Source organism: Pezoporus wallicus, unplaced genomic scaffold (genome assembly GCF_028554395.1).
Source record: "Pezoporus wallicus isolate ANWC-B61680 ecotype Strahan unplaced genomic scaffold, APGP_CSIRO_Pwel_v1 contig_736, whole genome shotgun sequence".
Classification (NCBI taxonomy): Eukaryota; Metazoa; Chordata; class Aves; order Psittaciformes; family Psittacidae; genus Pezoporus; species Pezoporus wallicus.
Genome location: NW_026639744.1, coordinates 1204153 through 1229986, shown reverse-complemented (window position 1 = coordinate 1229986; position 25834 = coordinate 1204153). Strand labels below are relative to the sequence as shown.

General features: G+C 46.7%; 1 protein-coding gene and 1 long non-coding RNA gene across 11 annotated transcripts in view; one reads left to right on the top strand and one right to left on the bottom strand.

The window, feature by feature from the left end:
* Positions 1-25834, bottom strand: part of FMNL2 (formin like 2) — a 145348-nt gene that overhangs the window by 91773 nt on the left and 27741 nt on the right. The window lies entirely within an intron of this gene.
* Positions 15794-16308, top strand: LOC130602634 (uncharacterized). The gene is made up of 2 exons (XR_008972948.1): positions 15794-16113; positions 16241-16308. It is a non-coding gene; the product is annotated as an uncharacterized LOC130602634 (long non-coding RNA).

Sequence of the window (25834 nt, the reverse complement as noted above, 5' to 3'; positions counted from 1 at the left end):
AACAGCCACCCTTCCTGCCAGCAAGGCAAAACATGAGCAGAACTCATGTCTGCAACCAGAAAATAATTTGGTATGAATGCTGCTGATGGGACCCAGCCACCTCAAAGACCAGGAAACACCTTCACTGCCCAACAAGCTCCAGCTACTGGAGGTCCTGCCTCTGACACACACCAGCACCAAAAGGAGGATGTGTGGCACTTCGCAGAAGGTGGACAGGAGCCCTCACCCTCAGGCAATGTTTACATCTCACAGTCATTAGTCAGGAGTTTGGCTCACGCCTTGAAACAAGACTGACATTCCCCGAAAGAAATACCAACTTCAAAGGAGCCATAGTCAGAGCACCGACCTCAGCAATCCCCTCTGCGTAGGAATTTCTCCCTGCAGCTGGCATATGTATTTCCTTCCATGCTCTGCTAATGGATGAATGAGACTGTTCTTAATGGGGACTGGGCAAATTCTGCATGGACAGAAGATAAAATACTGCACGGTCTAGGGGCTTAGCATGCATCCAGGCTGATGCATACAACAGCAAATATAAGGAGGTGTATTCAGCGTATTGTTCTGCACTCCCATCAGTTAATGAACCCTTCATTTTGCAGATCTAATATTCTGATTTTGGCTATAACATTATCATACAAGCATGACAGCATGTCAGGGGCCTAAATAACTGGCCATTTTCTCTTTAAGGCAGCAAACTAAAACAAATCTAGCACTTACAGAAGAATTTTGCTCTTAGATGCCCACCTCCACTGCCCCAGCCCACTGCCAGCAGGCACAGTGCTGGGAAGTGGGGAACAGAGCCCTGTGCACTCCATCAGAGCTGGTGGCGTGCCCTGGCTGGAGGACCTCTGCAGTCCAGGCATGCCAAGTCTGCTTTGCCTCCTCACCTGCCTCTCAGCTTCCCCAGCTTCCTCCCCAGCTCGCACTTTGGGGTGGAAAACAATCATCCCTGCTGGGATGGGGACAGGGGAATGCTCCCAGCTTCAGGCTAACAGAACAAGAGGTTTCACTTCAGAGAAGACTGAGGCAAAAGCCTTATTTTTATAAATATTTGCAGCAAAGCCTAATAACAGAAATATTCAAAACACTTTTTTCCTTCTACAAAGTGGCAATTGAAACCTGTTGCTTCAGATTCCCTTGTAGCACTTGAAACCCAAACAACTGGAGCACTGCACACACCATAGGCTGAAATGCACACCCTCCGTAAACAAGTCAAAGCAAAAAGCTGAAGCTGAAACAGCTTCTCTGTCCAAACACAGACAGGAAAACAAGCACAGATGAAAGAAAAAATTAGGACAGAGAACAAGGAGCGGCGAAACTGCTTTGTGATGTTCAGAGGCCGGTGGGTGGCTGGAGCGCTGCTGTGCTTGGGCCATAGCCAGCAGCTTTGGGAGGCAGATGGGAACACCTTTGGACACACAGTGTACCCAGTCAGACACACACCTCCACCGGACCATCGAGCAGGAGGCTGTGTGGACGCGACAACAGCCCTCAGGCACCGCACCCTGGGCAGGTGGAGGTTGCTAGCAAACTGCAAGACCCATTCCACTGGCAGCTACATCATTCACACGTGAGGGACCTTGACTGTCTTCAAAACATTGTGTTTCTCCTCATCCTGGTATGCTGTTATCTGGGAGCAGTCTCCAACACCACCTCTGTTCCCAAAACAAGCCTCAATGAGGCCCTGGATGCTGCATCCAGGGTGGCGCTGGCCTGGAGCATCCCTGGTGCCCCGGGATGCCAGGTGTCCTCAGCTCACTCCGTAGCCAATGCTGTGCATGGGGCTGACATGGGCTCAGAGCCACTGGGGCACAGTCAGGATGCAGGTAATTTGTTTCACTTCAAAACCAAACAAACACAGAATTTCAGGGTATTTTTTTTTTATTTTCAGGAATTCAAAAATGTGCTGGATGCTCACAAGGGTTTATTTAATTTTACATGACAAAAATCCCTTTCCCAGCTTATACCTTGCCCATCAGCTTTCAGCCAAGAGCAGGCCAACAGGGCGAAGCTTCAAAACCTTGAAGATCCAGGGTTACTATACTGTCACCACAGCCAGCCACATAGCAGAAGCATGGCTGGCACCACAAGGGCTAGGAGAGGCAAGACTGTCCCAGGGAAAATGGCAGCAGAAAAGAACAACATGAAATCCTGCTTTCTGAATGCCTGTTAAAGAAGAGTAAAAAAAAGTCAGCTTCTAAAAGAAGTGCATGAGTCAAGTCCTCCTTCAAGCCACTCCTTAGGAAAGGAGCATGGAAGGAGCAAGATATCAGAACCAACCAGGTTTACACTGATTTCAGGCCAGTTTGTGCACTGATACTGAATATCCAACAGCCATTAAACATCCACCACTACTGGCCATGGGCAAACATACACTTTTCCACAGGCACTGGGGTCTGCTTCCCCTAGTTCACAATTTCTTAAATGAATTGGTACCATCCGCAAAGGTATGCCCAGGAGCAAAACTCAGCCCCCTGAGGCGAAGCATCAGTACCACACCACAGATCTCCACCAGTCTTCACAAACAAACACCAGTGGGGCACAGGAGACACTTCTTCCTCAGTAGTTCCTCCAAAATGACAAATGCTGTCTCTGCTTCAGTGCCATGAAAACTAATGCTTTTCTTTATTTCTTGCCTTGGCTTTATTTCCCGCCTTGGCTTTATTTCCCAGTGGAGCTGGAGTTGCAAGGCATGTTCACCTCTGTGCAGGCTGCAGCACTTCCCTTACAAAATTGGGTTGGTGATACTAGGCTGTGTAGACATTGAGTACCAGGCAGCTAAACAGGAATACCACCCATCCTCTGCAAACAAATGGTACCTCACTACTTCTTGGCCTGAAGGGCCATTGATTTCAAGCCATTTGCTCACTGCAGCTAAGACTGCATGTCCCTGGGGCACACAAGAAGGAACTCCTATCACTTTGCCCAAAAAAAGCCCAGTAGTTGGGTTGTTAGGAAAAGGGAACGTTAATATTTGGAGGTAAGTGGTGTGATTTCACAGACAGTATTTCCATTAACTGCTATTCATACTATTAAAATGGGTTGTTTTACTGCTCAGTGACACAATTCATACCAGTTAGAATTATGGGCTGATGGTTTAAAATCAGACAGAGAGTATTATGAAGCCAGCATGAAACCCTCTGAACACCATATCCATCTTAATTCCTCTCTGCAGGAATAAACGCAGGATCTGGCTGGGTAATGCCCATCCTAACACTTTTCCAAGAAAAACACAAAGCACTAGATATGCTATAGCACTATGGGATTAGAAAAGATGATCAATTCCCAAATCACATAACTCAAAACATCATAATTAATGCTTCTTCCAGGCAGATACATTCACTCCCAAGTCACTGGGCAGCTAATGGTCAACAGTGCAGCAAATGACTTTTGGAGCAGCAGCAGACCTGCCTAAGCAGCCCTCTCCTGACCAGGGGAACCCCTGGTTTGCTAACGCTTAAGTATTCTTAATGTTATCTGAGATATGGCTACACTCATTTGCACTAGGAAATTCCTTCTTCTAGAACTGCAGCATAGCAACCCAGAGAAGGTATGCCAAGAAAGAACAGTTTCCAGCTTCCAGTCTGTGCTGCAGAGTAAAAGCTGTGGTTGCAGCTGGAAAAGGACATGCACATGCAAAAGAATTACTAAACAAAAAAGCAATACCACAGGACACACAGGATCAGACACAAAAGGTCATGGTGGACAAAAAAATAACCATCTTTGAAAGAGGAAAACAATACAACACTGTAATGTATTTCTTGCATCTCCCTTTGTGCCTGTAACAGGACTGTGAAAACACCTCTCTGGTTCATTAATGCATTTTTAGCAAGTGCTCCAAGATCGCAGGTTAAAGGTAATCTTTATTATTGATACCAGAAAAGAAGCAATCAGATCACCTCTGGAAACACGCTGCAAGGGACCATACTTCAGAACACATCTCAGTTTAACTGGAAAGGAACCTGGGTACTGCTGGACCCAGCAGCCATCAGCCCCAAGCAAGCACAGCCCTGCACCCTGAAATGGCTCATCGGGTCTCTGCTGCTGGTGGTGATGAATCAGCTTGTGCAATCAGTTCTCCACCACACTGAGAAACACACGCCTTTGTCCAAAAGCATTTGTCAGAAGAAAAACAGAACCACCCAAAATTGAACATCACTCAACTACTTAAAAAAAAGGACTTAGAAAAGGGAAAGGGTAAGCACACAGCAGAAGGCAGGGATGGAAGTCTTCATTAACAGCCGTCTGAGATGCCTGCAAACTAACGAATGAAAAAGCCAGGAGGAGGATTTAAGCCATGGTTGCTGCAGTTTGACAATACTTATACTAGTGAGAGTTTCCCAACAAGCAGAGGCTGAGCTAACAGTGAGAGTTATGCTACCCCTGATACCTTCTGTGGAAAGAAAAACCAGAGAAAACACCTTTATGCTAAAAAGCACCTAATACAAACCGACTGTGACACTTCTCCAAACCACTCCAAAAGTAGGATTGTGAGTACTTATGTTTATAAGGATAAAGACAACTGTTGCACGAAAAAAAATATTTTTACGTGAAGTAACGTAAACAGCAGAATTGCATTTGAATCTCTAAATCTGACTTTGCTTTCCCTTCCCAACCACAGATCACCAGTGAGACTCCTGGCCATTTACATGATTATTGGATCCCTGAAGGACAAGAGGCTGAGGACCCCCAGGCCCTGCCATAAATACAAAAAGCAAAGAATGCCCCAGCCTGTGCTGTTACACCAGGTGCCCAGGAAGACACCTATTCTGCCAGTTGAGCAGGACCAGGCAGAGACGAGGTCATTAGTGTGTTTAAGGGATCCAGCACTCCCAGCATAGCCAAATGCCAAAACTCCAGCCTCAGCCTTGCTACCTGCCTCACCTCCTGGTGCTGCCCGCAAAGGACATGATTTTGCAAGTGTGAGAAAAACCCAGTGGAGCTTTCACAGCCTATTAGTTAAGACTGCCTGTGGCTTGCAAACGAAGCGGGGCAAGCGGCATAGCAGCCAGCTGGGACTCCAGCCTGGAGTCCAGCTGGACCCAAGCTCCTCACAGATACACCCATGCAAACCTCACGCCAGTGAAACAGGGGTGTAGCCCTACGGGGATTTCAGCATTCCTGCACTTCCCATCTTTTCTGACAAACACTGTCTCTGCAAAGAGCCAAGCATGAGGGCAGAGGGCCATTTTCATAAAACATGTTTTACCAATTAGGATCTCATGGTATCCATCAAAACATCTAACACAACAGAGCAAAGCCATTAATAAAGCTCAACACATGTACTGGGGTTTTACAGGTACCATCTCAAGCTGTGGGTCCTTTCTTCTCCTGGCTGCACCATTGTCCATCAGAACCCTGTGAAGTCTGCCTAAGTGGGTTTAATTAATTACAGTCCCTTGTCATCCAAGTCAGACTATTTCCCCCTTTAGGCATGTTTAAAACTTTATTACTCAATTCCATCCCAGGATTTTCTTCCATTGCAGATTTCTATACACATGCTTTGCCATGGCCATTTTCTGCTTCAAGAGGTACAAAAATCTCTGGGTCCTCAGAGCTGCCAAGGGAGGGAGATGGCTGGTTTCTGTACCAAACACCTACGCGGGCGCCTGGCAAACCCTGTTAGGGAAGGAATGCTGGGGAATTATGAATAATGCAGAGATATTAGCATTGATCAAGGCCTGTTATGATTTCGTTTAGCAGAAAACAGGAACCATTCTGCCTATTATTAAAATGAAAACTCCTTCCCACCCTGTACTGTTCAATCAAACATAACAAGCTCATGGAGTCTGACACCATGCTGGCAGTCACAGCTGCTTCTGCCTGGTACAAGAATAACTGTAGTTATTCAGTGTATAAATATGTCAGAGCACAGGATGCTCCTTGCTTCCACACCCCAGGTATGCCAGGGATCATTTATGAATGCTGTGATAGTACCTCAGTAAAAATTACTAAAATGCAAATGTCCTTAGGGATGCAGCATATAAACGAGGTCAAGACACAACAGCACTCGGGTTTCTCCCGAAGTCAGACAGCACTTCTAATGGCATTACCAAGCAGATTTTAGAACTGATTTTTATTTTTTTTATTTACTATCACCTGATTTCAACTGGGTGAAAAAACACCAAGTGGTGCGAGAGCAAAGTGGACATCCTGCCTGTAGTGATGAATGGCACAACCCATGACTGGAGCACAAGCAGCACCAGTGCTCAGGTGGTCGCACAGGAAGACACCAGAGCAGCTCCTGACAGAGAGGAACAGCAACAGGGTGCAAACACACCCTTAAAACGGCAGCAAAACAAGCTCCATAAACCCTGATGTACTGAGCTAGGCTCAGTGATCCTCAGCCTCTCAAAGAACGGGAACACAAGGAGGATTCCCAGAATGGTTCCTGAGGCAGGGCTCGGCCTGGGGAGGGACTGCATCCCAAGGACCCATCCTGTGCACCAAAACTAACCCAGAGGGAGCTCTGGTGGTGTGTTCAGTTATTTTAATGCAGTACTAATGAAAACACAAGCAGCTTTCTCAAGATTCAGCAAACAATCTTCTTCTGCCAGTTATGCAAATTTCATATATATTTATCTTAATAAACTTGGCCAGTCTTCCCAACCAAAACAAACAGCACAGCATCTTGATCGTATCTCTCCTGTCTCGGCTGCTCCGTAAGAGGGGATCCTGAGCCAAAGCCACACAGACGCCTCAACATGCCCAGGAAGCACTCCCCTTCCTGCCCCCCACCCCTGCAAAGCAAAAACAAGGTGCCTATCGCACCCCAAATTTCCAGTACCATACCGCACCCTGACATCTTTATCACCTTTAGTTTGCATTTCAAAGCTTTCACTTGCTTTTCCCTAAAGCTCACCCAGAAGGGACATGCGTGTACAGACCCTTCCGTCTCCATCCGCTACCTATGGAGTTGGAGCATCTACAAAGACAGAGGGGGAGAAGACATTCCTCAAAACAAAATCCCCACTTCAGCCCCAAAATCCAATGGGGTTTGGTTCTTGAAGGTTAAGCATAGGACTGACAGCTTCTTTAATGGGAGCCCAAAGCACGAGTTTACATCCCAGCAAACTTGTTACTGCTGTCGTGATGTCCACGAGCTCCTGGCAGCAGGCAAAAATCTGGCACTAGCTAGTGCTGAGACAAAGGTGAGTGTACAAGGTATATGTAACAACCCTGAGTCAGGAAAGAGGACTGCCACCCAATACCCTGAGGATATTTAAGTGTGATTTCTCTGATCAACAATAAGACTATTCTGTGCCCAGAGTGATCCACAGGAGATACATCCAATCCTCCCCGAGGCACAGCTCCCAGCAGGCTCTTCCTCCCATCCCAGGACAGGGAATTGCACATTCAGACAAAATGCCAGTGGTGGGAGCAATGTGACACAGCATTTAGGAGAGGTGGGGACCAAGCATGAAGTCTGTCACCTTCAGCACCTTCCATGTAAACACCAGTGTGATCTATTCTTCCCAATGGCAAATAATTCACACTTTTGAAGGGCTCCAACACTGTACGCGTGCTAAGTCATAATTTCATTACTCAGTTCTCATGGAGAACGTGTCTCTTATTTGGAAATGTATTATATTGATTTCCTGGCACACGACATCTGTTGAAACGGGCGTTGGTATTAGTTTCCTGTATGAGTTGCTGTAAGTCAAAGTCTCATAGTTTTGCTGAGGTTCATGTTGCTAATATGTACATGGCACAATTTAAATGTAGTGGGTTTATTTTTATTTTAATAATAACAACCAAAAAACACACTAACAAAATCAAAATAATTTGATTACTTTTCTTAGAGTCAAGACCTATTTGGCAAACAGTACATGCCAAAAACTCCTATGCAAGTCAGTAGGAAGTCTTCACCATCCTGGTCATTTTCCCAAGTAACATTTGTTCATTTTTGAATGAACACCATTCCCTACCCCTACACAGAACAACTCACTCTGCTGTAATTCACTTTAAAAACTCACATTCACACGTACATTGGAAAATCTGACTTGTAAGCTATTCCAGATGAGCCCTTTTGGAGACCAACACCACCACTCCCAGGGTCACATCTGCAGAAGACAGGACCTGGGGACTCAGGGTTCCCCCTCTCTTCCTGCTCAGGGGAACTTTGCAAAACTCACTTGAACATGCTCCAGGGACAGGACAAGGACCAGGATGCCCTCAAAGGAGGGCTGAGCCCAGCTTTCAAAGTTGGCTGCTCACCAGATGTGTGCTTAAGAACTGAAAAGACACACCCTTGGGACAGGAATATGCTTATTTAAGTGATCACATTACGATTAGATTTGGGAACCTACCTTTAGATCGCAGCAAGCTTTCTTAATCACTTACGATGTAGTGGCTAAACTGTTAGTAAGAGTGATAGGACTGACAGAAGAACAACCCATGGACACAAAGCAACAGCAGATAAACCTGACAAGATGTATCTGGGCAGAGTCTCGACATCCACTGCTTTGAGGCTGGGAGCTTGGATAACTGCGCCCATCCTCAATCCCTGCCAGCTAGTTTCTCTTAGTCCCAGAGCACCGAGGACTAGGTCAGGAGAGCACAGAGGATTCCACCACCACCATATGTGCCAAATGCTGTCTTAATATTCCTAATATTATTTCCCATTTTGGCGGCCTAATCTCTTAAATTATTCTCTGTGTCCAAAAAAAAAAAAAAAATTTAAAAAAGCAAGAACACAAAACCCTAAAATTGAAATCATCAGCATATTTTTCACCTCTTGAGAAAGCACCAAAGTGTAAACCTCTGCATAGGCAATGTGTGATGTAGGTTACTAATTAAAACATTACCAGGGGAAGAAAAAAAACAAACCTTCTTAAGATTCCTGTTTAATTAGATTTGTTTTCAATAGCAATAGTATCGTTTGGGAGATATTCTGGGAAGCCTCCTGACAGAAGTGATTTACCTTCCTCAGCGGTAAAGGTCAGGCAGGGTGCAGATTTAGCACTTTCATGGACATCTGCTGATACATCCGGAAAACAAAAGGAGGAGGCAGGAAACGCCGGAGTCAGCCAAACCCTCCAAAATACGTTATTGTACAAACAATTTTTTTTGTGTATCCCAAGAACAATAAAGTAAACTTGGCTGGGCGTGTTTCAGGGCTTATTAAAACTGGCAGCTCGCTCTCTAAATCCTGCTTTTTATGATTGCGAAATCACGACGGGGCTGAACGGTGATGTCAGGCTTTAACATGCTCGGTGAGCCCAGGCGAGCAGACGGTGTGGGTGTAGGGGAGAGGTGCAGCAAGGCCAGACGCGCATTTCAGACTCACCCCGAGAGCCTGAACTAGACAGGAGTCATCTGTGAACGAGGAAATATCATCCCCATCAGGGCTTGTGTGTGAAGAACACAAATTAATTACCACAAAACTAGGGAGTACCTCCAAATAAAGATAATTGTCACCTGAAATTGGTCACATCTCTTGAATGCCTTTCATTCCTGGATCAAAGTTCTTTATGAACCTGAATCAATTAAGATTCACAAAGCCTATGTGAATCACATACCATTTCATTAATGTTTCTTCAGAGCCTTCTGCAAACTGAGTTTGAAAGGAGACACACTAATGTTCCTTTGAAGATCATTTAAGTTATTCAGGATCACTGAAAGTTCTGCAGGATATTGCAAAAAGTCATAAATTTATGCTGAAAACTATGCAAACACAGGATATAGTTGCAATATAGCCTCATGCCCTGACACCATCCCGAGAAGGTGTATGTCTCTCGTTTTCTTTCTCATAGTATGACCCTCACCTTAACTGTATTTGCATAACTAATTACCACAGTGGGTTTTTGCCTTCAAAGTATAACAATCCTTCAGGCCCTGAAAAGAGCTTTAAAAGCTAGCGCATCAGGATGGCTCTGGTGAAAAGCGGTGCTGTATCCCTTCTGGATGCCAAAAGCTGCATCGGGCATCCTAGCTAGGCTGGCCCCAGTGCGCAGCCTGGGTGACAGTCTCTGACAGCCACTGCTCAGCTGCTGGTGTCTGAAGTCTCTACACCAGCAGTCACAAACAGCACTGGAACACCCAACTGCAGCATCCTGCACCTCCAGCAAGAGAGACACAAATAAAAACTGTAGGGACCTTGTGGGACAAGAAAAAACGAGCACTGTAAATATACACTCGCAATAGTCTTGTGTGGTCCTCTAAGAAATGCTAATGAAATTCTTCCCTGTGAGGGTGGTGGGGCACTGGCACAGGTTGCCCAGAGAAGCTGCGTCTGCCCCATCCCAGGCAGTATTCAAGGCCAGGCTGGATGGGGCTTTGGGCAACCTAGTCTAGTGGAAGGAGTCCCTGCCTGTGGCAGGGGGTTGGAAGTAAAAGGGCTTTAAGGTCCCTTCCAACCCACACCATTTTGTGATACGATTCTGTGAAATATAGTCTCCTTGGAAGGCAAGGGACTAGTGCTTGTTGGCTGCCTGCAGCACACACACAGTTCACCTCAGATACTAGCTACTACAGCACTACTTATTCAAGTACCTCTAGACTATAACCGGGCTCCAAGAGTAACACCTGGCATGCATATAAATGTGCTCAGGAGGAAAGTATTCATCATAAGTCTTAAACAAGCAAAACCACTATTCTGGAGTACTCCAAATCCACCACCAGCTTTCACTCACAGAGTGCATTTTCTCACTCCCATCACAACAAACCTCCATCACTTGTTACTCTCCTCTTCAAGAGAAATGCAAGGAAAGTATTTCAATTTTCATGCTGTTGATTCCTGTATGCCGTGTGGAGAACACAGAGTGCTGCATCCCAGTTGCTCCATCAGATAAATCCTCTACACTTCCCGACCTTCTCTGGCAGCCCAAAAAACAAACCCATTCGATCCAGGGATTTGGGTCAAAGAGAAGACAGAGGGCGGGGATTTTGTGTCTGCCTACAGGATTCTTATTTTGTTCTAGTTTCTAACGAAGTATCAGCAGAACACTGACAAACCCATTTAAAGTGTGAACAAAATATTTTGCTGGTTTCCCATATACTAACACAGATTTTGTCTCTACACACAACACACACCAGCCATACCCTCCACAGCCATGGGTTCACGGCCTTTGTCCATCGAGAATCCAGCTGAAGGGACTATTTTGAAATTACACCACTTTCAATGAATCTGGCCCAAAAATCATTTCAGCCAGCTGCTGGTGCCATGTGTACATACTGCAATGGTAAAGTAAACAATTACATTTTGGACAGAAATCAGAATAACAACTTTAAATTAAGCTTTTGGCATCATTTTATTTTGCTATTCATGCAGCAAACACACAACTCTGTGCTTAAAAAACTACTGTGGAAATGAAAGGGAGCACAACTAGGAAAAAAAAAAAGGTAACAGAAGCTTTTCTAAGTAAACCTGCTCTTGTAATTATAAGAATATGGCATAGGACTACTGAGCTCTGCCCACCCCTTGGCTGCGCCTGTGAACTCTCTTCAGCAGGTAGGTAGTGTCTTTATAGCAGCACCTGAAGACATCCAAGTAGGCTGCACTGGTTAGATCCATTACAAATGTAACCCTGAAATCTTGCCGCAGTCTTGCTGCTATTTCAAGACATGGAGTAGCCGGCACTGCTCACCCCACCATTACTTTCTGCCCGCTGGATCAGGAAACAGGCCCGATGCCAAGCTGTTCTGTCATGCCTCTCCCAGCACAGAGCACTGCAGAATCTCTTAACTCGTGACACAAGACGAAGCTCTCAGCAAGAAGCTGTTTACTCTTCCATGCTACCTTGGCTCCACCAAATCCTGTTCCAGGTGCCGTGCTGCCCTGACAGTGACTCACAGCACATGGCACTCACAAGAGCATTTTTCATCTCGAGAGCTCAAAACTCTCCGTGTGCATCCACTACAAGAGCGGCATAACCCCAAAAGCAGGACAGGTGATGCTCGTGCTCCTGGAAGCTCAAGGCTTAAAAAGTTTCAAAGCAACTTGCAGCTGAGCAGCTTTACTCATCTGTACATGTCATTTGTGCTCTGCAAGAACCAAACTGCCAGGGCACAACCAATGCAATGTGATGCAAATTCACCAGGAATTAATCTGCCATTTTGTTACGGCTGCTGTTGCTGCTTGAGCTCACTGCTGCCCCAGCTAAGACAAAAATATAGTTCCCGACCCAATTAAACTGCCATCTAAGACAACAAAAGGTGAGGGGAGGGTAGGCTCTTTTAATTTGAAACACAGCCCTCCTTCCAAGCTGGTGAGCCACCAACAAAATAAACACATGCAATATGCAAAAAGAGTATTTAGCCAGCTTGTTGCTTCTAGGGGTTTCAGCGGATCATCAGAATGGATTTACATAAATAATTATAATCTCTTGGGTTTGATCCTGTGTTCCCTGCTCCCCATATACTTCCTTTTGATGTCACTGGGAACTTTCCCTGCGTGGGATTGCCAGTCAGGCTCATCACCCAACAGGACCGCTTCCTGCAAGATGCCGAACAGCTCACACAGGCTCAAGGACTGCTCCACAAAGTTATGACTGGTCTTACACAAGATGGGAAGTGGCCCTCAAATTATAACCAAGCCTGGAGATTTCTAACAAGTCTGAGCAGAGAGCTGAAATCCTGGCCACTGAGAAGGAAACAGCAAAAATCCCTCTTAGCTTAAAGTTTCACTGCCTGGATCTAACATTTTATCTTCTTATTTTCCTTATCAGATACAAAAAAAATCTCCCGACAGTTTGTTTTGTGACTGTTTTTAATAACAGCTATTTTTGTGATAACTTCTCTTTTATTATCTATGGAAAACTCCCAGTGCTTCAATACTCCAGGCATCACTTCACTCTTGGACGCATCAGCTCTGCCTTCAAAACACACATTACCTTCAGAAATCCTCCTCCAATTTAAAACCTGAAAATGAGTGTTCTGCCAGTGACTGTATACAAAGCAAAGACAAATAACCACTGAAGAGCAGGAAGCTGGACGCTGCTGCTGCTATGCACTCCAATTCACACAAGCCCATCCTACACCCACAAGAGCTTTGGGTCATGAGTTCAGACCAAGAACCCTTTCCGTAACTGCAGCTATCATGCAGGCAAGGACTGTGCACAGTATCTAGCCAAGGAGAACAAGTAAATGTTTCATGCTAAAAAGCACAGAGCTGCAAAGGGCTCCCCTTCAGGTCATAGCACTATGGAGGAAGGCAAGATCAGGCACACGGGATCTAGAGATGCTGCAGAGAGAACGCACGCTGTGGCAGCCAGAGTAGAGGTTAACGAGGCTGCAGTGGCCACCTATTTCATTTAGAGGGTGCCTGGAAAGGTGCTGGCTACTGGTTCTGCACTGTAGACTGGATGGACCAGTCTAAATTAGAGTAAAGGAGACAGAGCAAGAGTAGGATCTGCCTTTACGCATCACAGCCAGTCAGACTGGTTTGGCCCGCGCTAATGCATCTGGTATGAGACCATTCCAGAGCAGCTCTCCTCCAGCAGCAGCACTCACAGCCCTACGCAGGGGGTGAGCTGGTGGGAGATGAGCCTTTGCCAGTGACATTGAACCTGACGCTCCTGATGAGCACCAAATCACTGACTCCCTTCCTCACACAAAGACAAGAATAGGCAGTAGTGAAGGGATTTTCACCCTTTCCCACTGACACCAAGTCTCTTCCAGACGTACCACTCTGGCTACAGGCACTTCAAGCAGAAGTTAATTAACAATGTGTAACAGCACAGCCAGGGTGGCAGAAGCCCTGGCCATGTGCTGCAGGAACAGCCATGGGGCTGGGCAGCGGGGCTTCCACCCACTTTCAGAAAGGCCACATACTGCTGCACATAAACACATCCTCTGCTCCCCTGCTACAAGCTTCGTCCCATTAACACTCCACTGCTATGCAGCATGCTCCACTAGCCTCTTGGCCACAGCGGTTCAGGTAGACAGATCTAGGGTGGGCTGATATCTCTCACCCCACATGGACTGACACAGGTTCTCTGACTCCCCCAGCTCCAAATCCAGACTAATGAAAACAGTACTGCGGTGCTGAACCTGCTCAAGTGACTGTGCAAGTCAGTCTAAATACAAAGGCAAATATTGTCACATTGCTATTTTCTTTAACACAGCTTTATTTCAGGGGTTTAGATCCCTTCCACCTTTGCACTGGGCTCCTGCTGGTTGTGAACCTGCATAAAATAAAAGGTTGGTATCGATAAGTTTGAGAGAGGAAAACAAAATGCATGAAAAAGGCTCTCCTTCCTGATCTTGCTTCTGACAGGTCTGCAATAACTTGCCATTAACTTCCGGTTAGAGAATTTCCTCTTTTCCTTGGCCCTCCACTCTTTGAAGGGTCGGCTGAGATCACCATCTAGCTTGTTCTGTCACTTACCCAGAAGAGTGGGTTATGCCTGTTCAGGAGTAAACCAGAAGCAATCTATGGTACTTGTACCTCTCAAACCAGCAATGCTCCAGGCTGTCCGGTCCTGGGGAGATACATCTCCACCAGGTAGTAAAACAGAAATTATATAAAAATAATATGGTCTTCAGAGAGGTTTTCTTGTGCATCATGGAATACAGGGGGAAAAAGGTCCCCCCCTCTCTGGGGCAGGGAGCTGGCATGCCATGCTGTGCTTGCCCCCAGCCCCGGCCCCCCTGGCTGGACGCCGTTGCACAGTGAAGGCGGCGTTGTTCCTTGCAGCCCTCGCACTGCAGTGAGGTCAGACCAGCTAATTCTTGGAGGCAGCCAGAAAAATAGTGATTGGAAACATATGGCAAGCAATGCGGTGGGTTACCTCAGCTTCCCTGGCCTCGGGCTGGCCTTGGACGGCTGAACACACAGCTCTCCAGCAGCGCACGATGGCCATGCTTTCCACCAGAGGAGCTCAGCTCATCCAAACACTGCTTCACTCAAACCCCCTCTGCTACCACCCTGTCACTCCCCCCAAAAGTATCCTTCCACAAGTACCATACACTTTTCCTTCTTGTTTGAAAATAGAGGGGCAATAATGCCATTCTCAGCACTGCAACACCCAACTGCACAAGGTGGCACAGACTGCTACCTGGATGAACCAAGGCAGCTCTGTTTTTCAGTTTGTCCCATAAACGATGTGTGCACAGAGCATCATGCCATGTCCCTCTCAGAGGGTGAGCTGCCAGTGGAGACAGTCCTGCCCACTTCCACACAAGGCAACTAACTTTCAGGGCAGGAGAAGCTTTGCTGAACTTGGGCTGGTGATGACTGGCATGCTGCAGAGCTGCAGGCCACAGGCTCTGCTCCATGGATGGGAAATGCAGCACAGCATGTCCCTTGGGATGGAAAGTAGGAGAGTAATGCAGGCTTCCTCCCTACTAGGTTCTCCTCAATTTCTTGTTATTTAGAATGCATGCACAGAAAATAATACAAACAAATAAAAAAAACTGCAGAGAAAAAAGGGGGGGAAAATGAAAAGAGCAAAAAAGGGAAAACATTCTCAAAGTGCTGAGTGCGTGTGTGCCTGCACTAAGCTACACAGCAGAACTACTGCTGGCATCTGTGCCACAACAGGCAACCCCAAGATTTCATTTTATGATTTTAAGAAAGGCCAGGGAGGGAAATTGGCAACTTCCGTGGGCATCTTTCATGTGCTTTTTAACAATAAAGCCACACTGCTCGTTAGTGGAGCTGATGGAAGCCATCTGAAGACACCCACATCAAGCGAGGATGGCTGCAGCTGGCGGACTGTGTGGCACAGCCCCGGGAAAGGGCCATAAGAATTAAGATGGAGGAACTTCACTTCCTACTTCTGGGGAGCACACTGGGACACGACAGAGCTACCTGAGCAGCACCATTGATGCAGAGCAGCCTCCACACAGCTGCTCTGAATGACTGATGGACATGAGGGAGAGGCAGGGACCACCATGTCCCCCTACCACCCTGCAACGAATGCAGGACATGGATGCAAGTTCTGAGCACAGTGGCAAAATTTCCCTTATTTGTCATTCCCTTTTGACATGGAGCTTCCTGCAGCAGCCTTTCATGCAAACACAGCATGAGCTTAAGCATCTCCACAGGAAAATGTATTTTCTTTAATTTCCTATACATTTTTGCCTAGAATATAAAAGGACAATACACACTACATTCCTCCTTCCTTCCTTGGGCAGTCCTGCCCCACTGGGACCTCCATTCAAAACTAGGTAATTACTGGAGAAGAAAAGCTTTCACGACAGTTCAGTTTTTTCTGATCTTCAGATTCAGTATTCTTAACAGCAATAATCTGGCACACCAGTTACAGGCTCTTTCATGTCCTTTTATTTTTAACAGAATTCAATGGCTTTCAGGGAAAGCAGAAAACATTTCCAGTGCCAATTCAAGAAAGGCACCAAACTACATTACAGCATCTTCAATAATTTTAGTATCTTCTTTCATAGATGCTTGGTTTAAGCATCTGCTTACAACTACCCACACGACCCTCTCACTCAGGAAGCATTGGGAAGTTCACAGTAGATGATGTTGAACTTCTCCGTAAATGATGTTGAAGCTGACAGAGCACAACAGAAACAATGGGGGTTCACCTTGCACATAGACATGTCCCTCTGAGGTCATGGTCCTTTGTGACAAACAGAATGAGCGCATCCAATATCCACCTCCCCTGTGCAAAACTAACACAGTCAAACCTCTCACAGCCCCGAGCACCTGTTTCTCCCCACGGTGCAAGGGGCTAGGCTCAGATGTAAACAACTCCATTACTGACTACAGTGGGAGAGGAACACCCTCCCTTTGCCTGGGGTGGGCAGTTCCCACTGACAATTACAGCCAAGCTTGGAAGAGCTCAGCATCCAACATGATTGGATGCTTTGAAAATCCAGTTGTTCATTTACTACTTCAATAGGAGCTGAGCTCTTTTGAAAAATCTAGTCCTGACTAGCCACAGAGCTTCTTTAGAAAACTGGTCCTTAATCTCTCCACATCTTGGTTTCCTCATCTTTAATTAAAAGGTACTTTATAAACCTCCTCCACCGAGGCTCTGTCAGGCAAACTACACTCTCCCTTCCTGGGAAGGACTGTGAAAGTATTACCTTCAGTGATACACACAACAGCATGGCTCAAAAACTGTATGCTCCCCAAGAAAAGAGCCAAGAGGTACACCTTACAACAGAAAGCATACCACTGTGTCTACAGGCCTCCTCTTATTTCGTGGCCATTGCACAGTAAAACCATAGGCAGCAAGGTTTCTCATACCTATTCCCATAGTATTTCCTCAACTACTCATCACATCTGATGACAGGGAGCAGGAGAAAGTCCACACCATTGGTAGTGGTCACAGACCGTTGCACCAGTTCTCCAGCAGTCTCCTACTGCAGAGCTGCCAGGAGAAGAAAGCACGACTGAGTTAGGAGGCACTGGCCAGGGAAATGGATCCAGATATGGATTAGGTCACTAATAAAACAAGTCTTAAATTAATCCCAGGGAGGATATGCATCCCAAACACAAAATCCCTGCAGGTTCTGACACAGACGAAAATCTCTTCCCAAGGACTGTGCAGGAAAAAGCAGGGATGGAGAGGGAGGAGGGACTGGGGAGACTTGGTTAGCCCTGGATTCCATACTGCAGTCATGCAAGGTCACCTGCGCCAACGCTTATGGTCTTCCACTTTCGCAGGCATAAAAATCACTACATATTTTAACTAGAAAAAGAAGAAATTATAAACAAACAGAAACTCACACACACAACTAACTTACCAGCATGTGAAAAGGCACCCCTGACTGAAGGTTGTGCCCTTGTCTGGGGAAAGACTGCCGCTGCTTTTGTCGGCAGTGACCGCATCCACTTGGCAGGAGCCACAGCACTGAAATCACTTTCCCCCAAATGGGGCTCCACTGGCAGCCCTCAGCAGAGATTGCTATTGCAACACTCCCACAGCTAGGTGTTCTCATACAGCATACAACTTTCCTGTCACCCTTTTCTTACCTTCAGTACCATACCCTCCTTCCAGATACTGAGCAGCTCCTCAGGCACGGAAGCTTCTCCTGCTACAGAAGCTGACCCCAACCACATTCCCTCAGTGTTGCCCAGCAGGTCCCCAACACCAGGATAACCCCAGTCCAGGGACAGAAACATGATGGGTCAATGCCAGGAGCTGGGGCAATACAAGGGGTTCATAAACTAGTAATTAACTGTTACAATGCTACAGCTACACCAATTAAATGTGCTGTGTGACCATCACACAGATCCCCAGAGGTAATGATGCACTGGAATTAATGCAGCTACACCAATTCCCACCAAACAGTGGTTTGTCCCAGAGAGCAGCCCGTATTTTACCTTAGGAAATTCAATGCACACTGGGGGACCTACTGTGTACCTTTTCAGCCCACTCCCATCTTCAAGCCCCAGCTCCACAGAGCAGTGACTCCAAAAAACAGAAGAGTTGAGCAGCAAGCAGGCACGGAGGAGATAGTGATGATTAAGGGGATTCTGCCTTCATGCAAAGCCCACTAAAGCTATTTATACGAAAACACAAGTTTAAGCCAAACACAGAATTGCATTACAAACACAAATAAATAGATATATATGCTTGGTTCATCCTCTCCCTTGTAGCTGGCAGCCACCAGCCTATCAAGGCTGTCCCATGCCTCACCCAGCGTGGGTCCCCATCTTTCACAACTTATTTTCCCGCTCATGTGTGTCAGGAAAGCCAATAACTTCCTTGGAGTTTTCCATAGCAAAAGGCTGCACACGGGTTGATCCTTGCCTAGCGCACCCTCCAACATGTCTATGTTAACCCATGGTTGTCCTCTTATTTGCTGATCCACAGCAAGGCAGAGCAGGGACACCTCCAGGACTGAGCCTGGGCTGCCTGCACTGCCCCTGCTGCCAGACTCCCTCCATGGAGAAGTAACACGCGCACTGTTTGGCCAACCACAGCGTGCTTGGAAAAGACATTCGAGGAGCATTTCACAGGCAATAACTATTGTTTGCCACAGGCACTTCAGGGCACAAGCCAGCCCTGGGGAGGGCTGTTCACAGGAACACCAGAACTGCCCTGGGCAGGGTCCCACAAAGCCACCCCTGCCAAGTGTAACCAACGCAAGGGAACAGCCCTCATCTCCTGCCTTCATACCTGCTTTGGATTAGCCCCACAGTCAGGAAGCTCACTGAGGTCCAGACTGCAATCCCCAGCACCCACAGCAACCTTACTGCTGTCCTGTGAAACAGCTGGTGCTCCACACACTCACTGAGGCTGAGGCAAGCAAGAGGAGGAGTGGGGAATAAGCCTCCTTCCCAGTCCTAGCAGCCAAAAGATAAAATTGCCTCTGGCGCCACACAGATCTCAGCTGATGGAAGACACCGCACCCAGCTCCCCACAGGCAGGATGGCACTGCAGATCTGGCCAAGAATTTCTATGCATGAGGGCAACAGCATCCCCCTTTGCAAAACAGATCCTTGTTACCTATAAAACAGTATTTTCACTGCTCTCATTCTTCCCATAAAGTCACTTCAGTTCTCATCTATTTCAAAAGGAGTGATTATTGCCATTGCTTCAAGGTGAATAATACTCCTACTAAAAGTGAAGAAACAGTGCAGGGTTTTTCCTCAAATGTTACAAGTGGTGACAGAACCACCATCAAGTCAGAGCCTGTCTTGTCTTAAATGCAAGGCAGAATAAAATGTGAACCTACAGCTACAGTTTATAGGAAGAACGTGACAGTTTCCAAAAAACACCCAATAAACCAATGAGATAATTTACTGATTCTTTTTAACACTAGTTTAAACTAGCGTTTGCAGGCTATGAGTAGGGATGCTTGCCTAGGATGGTGAGGGGCTTCCCTGCAGCTCTCCCTGGGCTGCCTGGAGAGAGCCTGCATACTTCCCAACTTCTTGGGGTGTCCAGATGGCATCACTTGGACCAATTTGCTAGTCCCAGGTATTGGGGACGGGTGGGCATGGCAGGCGCTGAGCAGGCTGCACAGCAGTGTGCACTGCCAGCTGACTGGCATTTCATTCCTCCCATCGAAATATGCGTGGGGACCATAGCATCAATACTCCTTTTGTCATCTCCTCAGCTGACTTCATTCCTAACATATATCCAAATGGAAGAAATTGAATTATATGACAAATCCATGACATTTTACATCTGATGAATGCTGAGAAGTATACTCACTCACTGGGATGAATTACGTTTCACTGCTGCCAAGCATGTATCTTAAGGAAACTGATAGTTATTCTGCCAAAGGGTGGGGGGAGACCAGATTCCCTTCCTGTCTATAAATATTTTTCTGCTGCTCTGCTGCCTTCAACAGAGTTCTTCCAGATTTCTGTCGGAGGAAAGGAGAGCTGGGGCCGACTCTGACGCAAGTCTGGAGCAACTCCAGCGAGATCAAACGCAAGAGCAACACCAGAGTGAAGGAAGAATCAGGCATAACCCACGCATATCATCTCCCACCACTCCTCTAGTCCCAAAGACTTCAGCCAAATCCCTCTGCCTCTATCACCGGGCTGCCAGCAGGCAGCCCCACAGGCCTCCCAGGTGGCTGGGTCACACTGTGATAATGCTCTGTCATCCAGCATCCCAAAGGTCTCCCGAGGATGCTTCCAGAGGCTCTTTGGTCCCTTGCCCAGGGCTGGACTTGCAGAACAGTGTGACAGGTGGTGGGTAATCCGAAAATAGGAAGCCTCAATTTGCCTCTGCATTTCTGGAGCCTCCACAGGCACTTCTGCAATGTGCAAGTAGAAGAAGCTCAGCAAGATTCTCAAACATTTTCACCAAAAGGGAGGTCTCCAGGTCATGTGTTTAGAGAGCAAGCAAAGAAACTACTATGCAAACACTGAAGGCTCATACCTTAAATCTGCTCACCAGATGTGAACTTCAAAAAGTCTCCAAGTACAATTTAGCTGTAGAAAATAGCCTTTAAAGTCCTGTGCGGTGTGCATCTGACCTACATCTCGGCCTCATTCTCTACTTCTTCAGCAAAACTCTTTCTTTTTCACTTGACCTCTGATTGTTTCCCGTTTTATCCCAAAGGCTTAAAAGCCATAAGAAAGTGCATCACCAGCAATTTACCAGCAAGGAGGAGAGGCGTACGGCTCAAATGAAAACCCTTCATTTCTGTTATACCCTCGAGGGCCAAGCACTTCCCGGGCAGACATCTAGAAACCCTCTACAAACAAACCCAAGAGGGCCATCTGGGCACAGAGGTAGCCAGACAAAGGCATCGCTCACTTTGTGGAAGTGCTAGGCTGAAATTTTCTCCCCAGGTACTCTAAGCAACATCTAATGGCAGGAGCGTTAATGGCTGGTCCATTTCCAGCTTTCAGTATGGCTGACTGCTTGCTCTCGTCAGATGGCAAGTCGCACAGCCTTTTGCTCTGCCCCACCACCACCTCCAGCATGCTCACCTGCTGCAGGACTTCCTCATGTACTGCACTTGCAGCTACAATGCACACAAGCATTATCAAGGGACATGCACATGTGAACCCAGGGAAGTGACCCCCTGTCCCACGCACACCTCCCTGGTCCTTCTGCACATACTGCCGGAAGTTATTAGTGCTCAGAAAGAGCTCCCCGATGCTGCGCAACGGAGAGCATGGAAAAAACATGGTATGATGCCACACAGCTAGTCCAAAACAATCTTAAAACTCTGCAGCACAGTGCTTGGGGCCAGCTGAGGATATAGATGTGCCACTAACCCAGAAACACACTAACTGCAGGCAGCCACACGTGCAGCCCCAGTACTGACACGAAACAAGCACCTCCAGCAACACCCACCAGACCTTGTAAAGGAATGCGTAAGGTGCTCCCGCAGGTAAAACCAAAGGATGAATGAAGAGAGGCTGTGCTGGCTAATGTTCCTACATGCCAAGAAAAGACTCCTGCAACATAACCAGAAGGGCGGGGGGGGGGGGGGGAAGGAAGTTTCTGTCCACTGTGGAGCTGTACTCCAAAGCTCTTTACACCCCCACATTTTCAACACTTAAAAGGAAATGTGCTCGCTGGCTCACTTGCAATAAAGGTTTTCACTCAAGCAATACTCTGCAGCCAGGTAAACCACCCAGTCACAACTGAGAACAAACATCACCAAGCCCACATGCAGCTGTATGAAAGAGAAAAAAGAAATAATAAAGTGCTAGGAAAGCCTTCCCTGTTTGCAATCTTTCTTCAGTATCACCAAATACAGCAGCAGCAGAAAGGCAGTGTTCTTCCCATGCTCAATAATATCCCATGGCCCAATGTTAGTCTTGACCCCCGCTTTGAGCAGGAGGACCAGAGACGTCCTTGGGTCCCTTCCAGTCCCAGGGCCACTGCAAGTCCCTCAGCCTCTTCAGTCTCCTAACACACAGCAAACGTCATGGGGTGGGATTCTGCATCCTTCTACACATCACCAGAATCAGTAGCACAAGGACATAAGGGGTGCACTGCATCACTGGAGCTTAAATCACATATCTGATTTGAGAGAGATGTCAGACATGGGTCTTAGCCGTGCAATTCCCACCCTATATTTGATTTGGTTGCAATCCTCACTGAACACTGCTGAGTATCCAGCCTGTGCAGGATGTTAGCAAGGTTTGGGTACGTAGTCTTTATCAAGCTGAGACAATGACATTTCCCCTTATTTGCTGACATAATCTTTAAAAATAGGAGACTTGCTCATAATGAAAACAGACACACCCACATATACAAAACTGTCTCCAGAACAGCATCAACACTAACCTGCTTTCTCTCTTACTTTCCTACAGTAATTGATTTGCATCACAAGCACAGACGCATGCTTCAGGCCTTTGACTTTTTTCTTGCATTTTATGATGACAAAATCCTGCAGACGCAGGCCTTTCACCGCAAACTCTCCAAACTGACCGGAGTTTATTTCACAATATAGAAGCAAACATTCAAATACTACCAGGAAGGGTCTTGTATTTTTTAGAGGCTATATCTTTAAAGACACAATTTTGTCATTTGCCAAAAATCAACTGCATGGAAATGGATCAAAACACTTGCCAAGATTATGACCTATAAAGACAGGGAGAGGTGTCCCCCGATGAGGCAGGCCTAAGGCAGTCCAGCAAAGCCCTAACAGATCATGTAGCAATGCCAAAGCAGCACACGATGCCCAGCATGCCTGCTCAAGCTCTGGCCTTGTGTTTCCTTGGGCATTTAGGAAGAAACAAGGAAGGGATAAAACTTTATTCAAGACACCTTGACAGGAGCAGCCCAATAGCTGTTACACTTGCTCACAAAGTCCCCTGGGGGGGAGAGCAGCACTTACTGCCAGGTTGTGAGGAGGCATTTTTACACAGCCGGAACCCAGCACAGGTTCCTGGGAGGACAGGTTTGACAGACAAAGCAAAACCTTGTTCCCATGTTACACACTGCTTCTGGAAACCAACTACAAGGTGTGTTTCACCTCATTTGATAGCCTGAGCCAGACCCAGCAAGGAGCTGGCACCACTGCCCCATGTGTCTGTCATCTCCCCCACATCTTATTTTAAAAGAGTGATATTAGTGATAACACATACAAAAAACAGGAGCAGCAACGCTCAACAGAGTGCAAATAAGCACAAACACATGCTCGAGGGCTCGTGCCGTCGTGTTTTCCTTGAAATCCTGGCCATGTTTCAGCTGAAGCCCTTGTCCTTCTGCCCACTTCTCCTCCCCTCTTAAAAGGATCCATAGCCCGTTCCCATAGGAACTGTCATCAAGTCACCAGCACATGGTGACTCAATGGCACAAAGACAGAAAGGAGCACATGGACCCCAGGATATGCCAAGCTCTTACTGGAAACGCAGATGCAAACTCACCGGTCCATCATCATACAAAACCACAACAGAAGTGCTGGTTTGCAGGGGAATTTTTTTAATGAAAGAGCCCTTTCAACTCCAGAAGGTATGACAAGGAAGTAAACATGCACGTGGGTGTAAGAAAATAAAGCCTTTTCATTTAAGCAACACTTAACATAATGTCTAAAACAACAAGAAAACCCAGGCATGCTTCTGCCGTTTTGTACTTGGGCAGTCTGATGCTTCACAGCACGAGCAGGTAGTGGTGTCTCTGCCATGTGCACAAAGCCTGCACCCCTCAGTTACCCCCTTAAAACCTCCCTTCTGCTATCTCGGGAAGCTATCCTGAAGCCACTGGAGTTACATCTACTGACTGCAGCTCTGGCTGACTTTAAAGCATTACTGAAGCCTTACGGAAAATCTGGGGGAGAAAGTCCATGTTGCATCTCTTCCCCTGCCTCCATCTTACCCAGAGATATGAAGGAAAATAGCCTTAGCGGCTCCAAAGCGCAATGCCTACTGCAAACCTGCAGCACTTCTAGTGAGTGTCAACATGGTGACCCAGCCTCTTCCTCATATCAACTCAAGAGGCCAGTTCTGTGTCTATTGATATTCTGGTATCTCCTGCAGCTCTAAAGAGGGTGCAGGATCACAGCCGAATCCATCTATGGTTCATAGCTCACAGCCAAACTATGACCCACCATAGTGTCTGAAATGGCAGGAATGCTGGTCATGCTAAAAATCTGCAAACATCTTTCATGAATCATCTCCCTCTCCCCTACCTTCTTGGGCCATGCTACATCCTCCACCTGCCGAGCCCATGGAGGAGAGCGGGGGGTGCCGGTGGAAAGGCAGCACAAGAGAAAGCACCCAGTGCTCCCCAGCCCGCAGAGCCTGCTCCACCACAGCTCACAGGGGACTGACACTGAGCAAAGGTTAAAATCCTTCCTCAAACTCCAACTCCCTCAGATAATCAAACAGAGAAGGGAAAACATGAGGTTGGAAAACACCTTCTTTCTAAGGTGAGAATCCCTGCATCTCCCCCATCACCCAAATCCTCCCTGCCCTGATCTCCACAGAGGGGAATTTCATCTATAGAGCAGAAGGGCTCGTGGTTTTCTTTCACTTTTAGTTTCCCAGCCTGCTACTGCAAATCTCCCTACTGTTTTTGGATCAAGACCATCAAATACCTTGGGCAGGAGCCAAAGGAACATCTCCTGGAGTCTTCACAACCAGGGCCAGCCCCATGCCAGGTGATCTACAGGCTCACCTCCACAAAGGAACATTTACTGACAAACCAGTGACACTTTTAAAAGGGTTTATCCAGACGTCCAATAGGAAATAAAACTGAACTGACTACATATCCCTCTAGTTGAAGTCCAGGCTCACTTTCCTTCTGTCACTTCATCTGGTAGAAAAGCAAACATCTATGCAACTCTATGCAAGAGAGCACGTGTTCGCACAACCACATCAAAGCCCATCAGAGCCTCATCCTCTTGGCACTGGAAGGCAGCAGTGTGCATCTAAAAGCACCAAAAAAAGCCAGCATCACAAAATCCTTTGAAGAAACAGGAGAATTTACAAAACTATTTTCAAGTCACTCAAAGAAATTCAAACCACTTTGCATTTAAGTCACTTAGAGGTCCTACACTCTTGCAATGCATCTTTAAAAGCAGCTCATGCTTCAGCCAAACACCAAAGTCAGACTTCACTGCCCCTTTTCAAAAACACCCCCAGCTTTGATGCATTTTTATGCAGCTTAAATAAAACCAGAATTAGGGATCTCTACAGAAGCTCTGCTATAGGCAGAAACTTGAACATGAGCCCTGCTGCCCATCTTGCAAAGGCCTCATTTCAGACTTTAAATCTGACTATGCTATTCTCATCAAGTTAAATCAGTGTGCTTGGGTGAACTGGGGCTAATATTATTTCTGCTCTTCGCTAGCACGTTTGGATGTGCAATCCACATAATTATTAGAGATAATACCCCTCATCTGTGACAATCACCCAGAAATTAACATTCCTGAGTTCAGAGTTAATGGCTCCACAAAATGGCTGTTTTTTTTCTACACCTACTTCACAGTAGTAATGTTTTGCACTCAGATTTTACTTTACAGCAGTGATTTTGTACTCACATTTTACTTT